The 6,000-nt window shown below is 35.0% G+C and overlaps 1 protein-coding gene across 2 annotated transcripts in view; it reads left to right on the forward strand.

The window, feature by feature from the left end:
* LOC115216977 (spectrin beta chain) overlaps positions 1–6,000 on the forward strand; it is a 169,897-nt gene that overhangs the window by 77,303 nt on the left and 86,594 nt on the right. The window contains exon 1 of one of the 2 annotated variants that reach the window (XR_005001214.1): positions 4,669–4,835. The exons of the other annotated variant lie outside the window; for it this stretch is intronic. The gene's annotated coding sequence lies outside the window, so the exon portion shown is untranslated. Of the gene's footprint in view, positions 1–4,668; positions 4,836–6,000 lie in introns of those variants that run through there. 2 annotated transcript variants of the gene reach the window in all.

The following is a 6,000-nucleotide window of genomic DNA, read 5'->3' on the forward strand; positions in this document are numbered from 1 at the left end:
AGTCCGATGCCCTAACTATTGGGCCATTGCGCCTCCACATCATTATCTCGGAGATTCAGACTGGAAATCTGTATTTTGAAATTCTCACTAACAGCATGGTTATCTTCAGCATCCTTTTCCCTCTCACTGTTAACTGTCTTCATCATTCTTACCATCATTGCCTGTTTGTCATTGCAGCTATCATCACAGTTACCATCAGAAGTATTGTCGTCGTCACAACCGCCATCTTTATCGTCACCGCCATGAGCTGTATGCAGTATACAGTAGCAATGAACATATATTTGTTTTGGGGCTGTTTTACATTTTTTTTTTTTTTACTGTTTTGAATATGTAGAAGAGGATACGTGTGTGAACCTATGGTCATGTGTTAGTTGTAGAATTTATAGTACAGCAGTGCATGTGAAGTGAAATATTGTTTAGCCAACAGTCAACATCCGTTTCCTTATCTGAAATAATAGGCTGTTCTGTAGTGAGTCATGCCAAAGAAACACATTCACTTTTCACTTCCACCGACAAGTTTTCACAACATTCTAAATTTGAAAGAGTAACCTGACCTTATTCAGAAAAACTGAAAGTGAATGAAGCGATAGTTGCTGTATATGTTGTACGAAAAGGTTTCATTTGTAACTGTACTTTATTTGTTATTCATTTACGTGTAAGAAGAGCAGTCGAGTGGCAGAATTTCTAGCACTATTTCTTCCGGCTTTTTAACGCTGTGAGCTCAAATTCGGCCGCGGTCCACTTGTGTAATTCCTAAGTACCAATCGACGTACCCACTTCCTTTCAAAATTGCTGGCCTTGCGCCCAAATTTGAAACTACGTATAAAGGCTTCAATCAGCAGGCCTGGAACAAAAAATTTATGGTATTTGTTCTGGCACTTTGCGTTCTGAGTTCAAATCTCGCCGAGGAAGTACTGAGATCTATTTCATCGACTAACTTCCTCCAATCTTGTGTTTGCACAAAAGGCATTTGTTAGCGCATAAACCACTGGATTTGTCGTTATTCGATACAAAGATCGTCTACTATAAATTCGCACACAGAGAGTTTCAGGAAAGATTTAAGAATATCAGTGATATACTATGTAAGAAGAACTGACTTGGCACAGCGAGATGATAAAGCACTTGCAAATTATAATGCAGCCGCTCTTTATAATGGCGGACATCTCTACTCACTGGTACCCGTGTGTGAGTTTGTGTCTTAGTGAACTGAGATTTCAGTTCAGGAACACTCGGTGGGGTTTTCTTGAGCTCCTTTTAATTGTGGTACACTGCACCAATCAATAGATTCAGATGGTAGACAATGTTCTCTCTAAATTTTATTAGCAATCATCTGTAAAAATCTCCTGTAGAGTAAAGTCTTTCAAAATCTTGGCACTGAAAACGAGGGGTGGGGGCTGAAAAGTTGTTGGCTTTGGGTAACAGAAAATACAGGAGGATCAGTTAATTATGATTTTATTGAACATATTCCCCTCTCAGATTCACACACTTACTTCAGTGGCCCTTCAGTTTTTCTAAGCCCTGTAAAAGAACTGGAAAGGTTGGGCTTCCGACCAGACCTTTCACGACACCCTTAAAGCCAGAAACTTTTCAGCACTCTCTCGTTTACATAAATAGAATAATTATTGATTATTACATTATTTTAGGTCACTAACCTTCACTACACACAACATTGTTTTTTATGTGTGTTTGTTCATTATTTTCTTTTCTACTCATTACGGTGCAAACCATTTGTGCACGCGCAAACAGGGATCAATGGTAGGGACTACATCTTCTTGACAACAGTACGGTGGTCCTGAAGAGGACGGCCAGTCTTTCTGATGCAGTCTCTTCCCTCTTGCCGAACTGCTACGTTATGGGGATGTAAACACACCAACACCTATTGTCAAGAGATGGTGGCAAGAAACACACACACTCAGACACGCATATGTATATTAAAAATAAGGAAGGCCGGTTTATGGAATTACCTTAGGTTTCCCGACCATAAAGTTTTATGGCGTATCGTCAGATCCCAAAAACCTGTTGGCGCGTGATCTCTTAAAAACAAAAATATCTCATATATATATATATATATATATATATATATATATATATAATATATATATATATATATATATATATATTATATATATATATATATATATATTTATATATATACATATATATATATATATATACACACAAACATATATATATATATACACACAAACATATATATATATATACACACAAACATATATATATATACACACAAACATATATATATATATATATATATATATATATATATATATATATAGAGAGAGAGAGAGAGAGAGAGAGAGAGATAAGCAATAATAAATCTCTGAGCGAGGTATAAACAGTAGCTGCACGACAACGTGAAGTATATTTGCCACTTAAATGTAGCCCCAGGAGGACACCTCCTGGGGCTACAAGCAACAATAGTATCCACTCTTAAGAGTTAGCCACATTTAAGTGGCAAATATACTTCACGTTATATTTATATACACACACATACGAGGGGCTTCTTTCAGTTTCCGTCTACCATATCGACTCATAAGGTTTTGGTCGGCTCGAGGCTATAATAGAAGACACTTACCCAAGGTGCCATGCAGTGGGACTGAACCCGGAACCATGTGGTTGGGAAGCAAGCTTCACACCACGGCCACGCCTGCGTCTACTGCATGTTCCAGTTGTATGGATTGTAACGGTATTGGAGAGACAGTTGTATCATTATCTGGACATCCATCAGATGTGCACTGTAGGACATTAATATAATTCTTTAGGACGAAAGACAGACAGAATTGGTTAAGTAACGGATAAAATGCCTTGACATATCTTTACACTTTGAATTGAGTACCAATTAAGTACGGAGATCGACCGACTTCTCCAAAAAAAATTTGTAACCTTCCGGTAAATTTAGAAATCATTATTCACAAACACCTCACCTAAAACAGATACAGAGTGAGTTGCATGAAACTAAGGAAACAAAAAGCATTATTACATTATTAAATGGTTAGGTATTGTACATACCAGCGGTTTCCTGCTAGAGTTCCCCCCACCGTCGAACCCTAGGGTTTCTGCGAGAGGTCACTAGGGTTTCTGCGAGCTATAAAGATATTTAGGTTAATTCTATGCATATACATTTTTGTGAGTAATTCTATATTCATAATTTTATTATACAAACACAACATATTTGAAACACTAGCAACTGTATGTATTGAGGAGATCCTATGGAAAATGACCCCTTTATGGGAACTTGTTAAGAAATTTGATATAATTAAGGTCCTCATTAAGACGCTATTTCTTAACCCTTTGTGGCGTCTGGTGGGTTTTAGCACTGCCAGACCTTTCGCTGATTTGTGAGTTGTTTAATCCCTAATGAAATTTAACTTAATGAAAAAGGAAGGAAAGGATTAATAAGTATATACAGTAATTGTTATGTAGGGGTTCTCTTGAGATACAGAATATATTTCAAGGTTCCCCAAGGTTAAGAAACGCTAATTTATACTGATTCATATTTCCGTTTCACAGCAACGATCTTTTATCTCTTTTAAACTTTAAAGAATCCTAAGTGTATTTTATAATAATCACTGATATATTAAAAATGCCATTCTTCAGTTATAGCAACTGCTTATATTGTGGGAAAATAGCATAAAATTCCAAGTAATTCACATTGCTCTACATAAAAAGTGAAACGATCTGTTGACTCTGTTTAAGTTGTAACCCAACTCCAAGCAAATTATGAAAGCTCATAATAGTTTGAAATAAGGTTTGTATAACTTGAAGGTTAAGGCCTTCCGTCTCTTTACGGGAGAATGTTTATTTTGAAAGAATGACAAACTATTTTGAACGCTCTTAATTTTATGAAAATAATATGGGAACGAATGCTTTGGAAATTAGACAAAGTGGTGATCGTTCACTGCATATTTCGTTTCATTCATAAAATTTGGCGAATTTAAATTCTGAGAAGTATTGTTTGTTGACAAGCTTATTTACAAGTGGTCCTTGATAAGATGCAAAAGTGATTTTTTTTTCTTCAGGTATTTAACCACACGTAGGATTTCTGAATAACATCCCATAATTTCATGACATCATGTAATTCTAGAGAGAGTTACAAGTATGTATCACTCCGCCAGTAGCCAATTCACAATCAGAAGCGAGCAGAGAAGCAACGTGTAGTAAAGAGAGAGAGAGAGAGAGAGTGAAAGAAGAATGAGTATAATGAGAGTAGCAACGAGCAGAGTAACAAGGGCGCGGCAAAAAGAGACAGAGAATAACTTAAAGACAGAGGGAAAAAAGAGAGCGAGTGAGAGACACGAGTAAAAGTACGTATATGATTAAATGTGAGGAGTAGTAGTAGCAAGCCCTAAATGAAGGGGAGTAACACACGTAAAATGTAGAGGCTGTGAAGTTAGTGTCTTTCACTAAAACATGACTAAGAATATGGGTAAAAATCTTAGATTAATCGGTGATTAAATAGAACTTTCTTAATGCAATAAAAGATAGGATTTGTTAAAAGAAAATAATTTCCACTCACTACACAGCTCGTGATTTTGCGAGCTTCATATTCGGTGCTAAGCGTATGACGACGATTTAGTGAAGGTCAATGAAAGAGAAGCGGATGAATCTGTTTCGTTCGTCGCAGTGTTTCGGCTCAGGTCAGGTTCCCGCAATCTTTTAGCATCCGCTGCTCGCCGCTCAATTAAGCTGGGTTGAATAGGTTGTAGTTTTTTATCATCATCATCATCCCAAAAACTTGTTGTCCTCGAGAGATTTTACCTAACTGATTTGCCCGTTAAAAATATATATATATCTCTCAAGATCCATCCATACGGGTAAGCAGTAATTTTATGTGCTTAAAACTACAATAATAGATACGATATAAATCAAATCCCAACGGATTATCACCTTCAATCATCAGTTGTCTGTTTTTTAACAATCTTTTAAATTTGATAATTATGCATTCGATATAAACATGCAATTTTAATATATAATATATAAAAATATATATTTAATATATATATATATATATTAAATATATATTTTGTATATCTTCTTTAAACCACTTGGATCCATTTATTTATCAACATCTTCGGTATTTCATTTTTTCTCACATATATATTCGATATCTCTGTGTGTATTTCTTCGTTATACCCCATTTCTTACAATTGGAATTAAAAAAAAAGCCAAAAAAAATAGAAAGAAAAGAAACCCAGAAGACTGTTGCAAATATGAAATCCCTATAATAATAATAATAATAATAATATTATTGATTGAGTGCAAAAATGTCTGCTTGTAAATTGTTATAGATGAACAAGCTTCTGGGGCGTGTAACACACAATGTCTTGCCTGCACTCAACCCCATTAATAGAGAATTGCTTGTGTATGTGTGTGCGAGTTGTTGCTTCTTCTCTAAACTACCCTTGTTGAATTGCATTCTATCGTCGCCTATATATGGATGCTAGCCATATATAGATGTCATATATATTAGTTTTCTCTTGTATATTTCATTTTATACACACCTATGGATACAGTTGACTACACTGGCTACCCGTCGTCATTATATACACTTGTTCTGATTGAAGTTATGTTGATGTGTAACTGAAAATAATAAATATTCTCCCCTCACAAATGAATTTATGCCTCTGCCTAGTTTCTCTTTATAATTAAATAAATTCCCTCCATTTACAAAACCATTTCATAGCAATCACAAAAAGAAAATCATTAATATAAATATTTCTAACACTCCATTTATCTACAGTATATTCTTTAACTCCGTTTATCTACAGTGTAGTCTTTCACTTTAATTATGATTCACTGTAAATTATCATTAAAAAAATTCTGCCTCAAGTACATGTTTTGCTATAAATTATACACACCCAATTATTTATATACTCGCGCGCATGAATATGACTAGTTAATTGACATTTTTATTTTATTTTTTGTTCAGCTTCTAAATGTTTGCCACAAGATCAGGTGCTACACATAATCACTCACCTA

The sequence above is a fragment of the Octopus sinensis genome, linkage group LG11 (genome assembly GCF_006345805.1).
Source record: "Octopus sinensis linkage group LG11, ASM634580v1, whole genome shotgun sequence".
Lineage (NCBI taxonomy): Eukaryota > Metazoa > Mollusca > Cephalopoda > Octopoda > Octopodidae > Octopus > Octopus sinensis.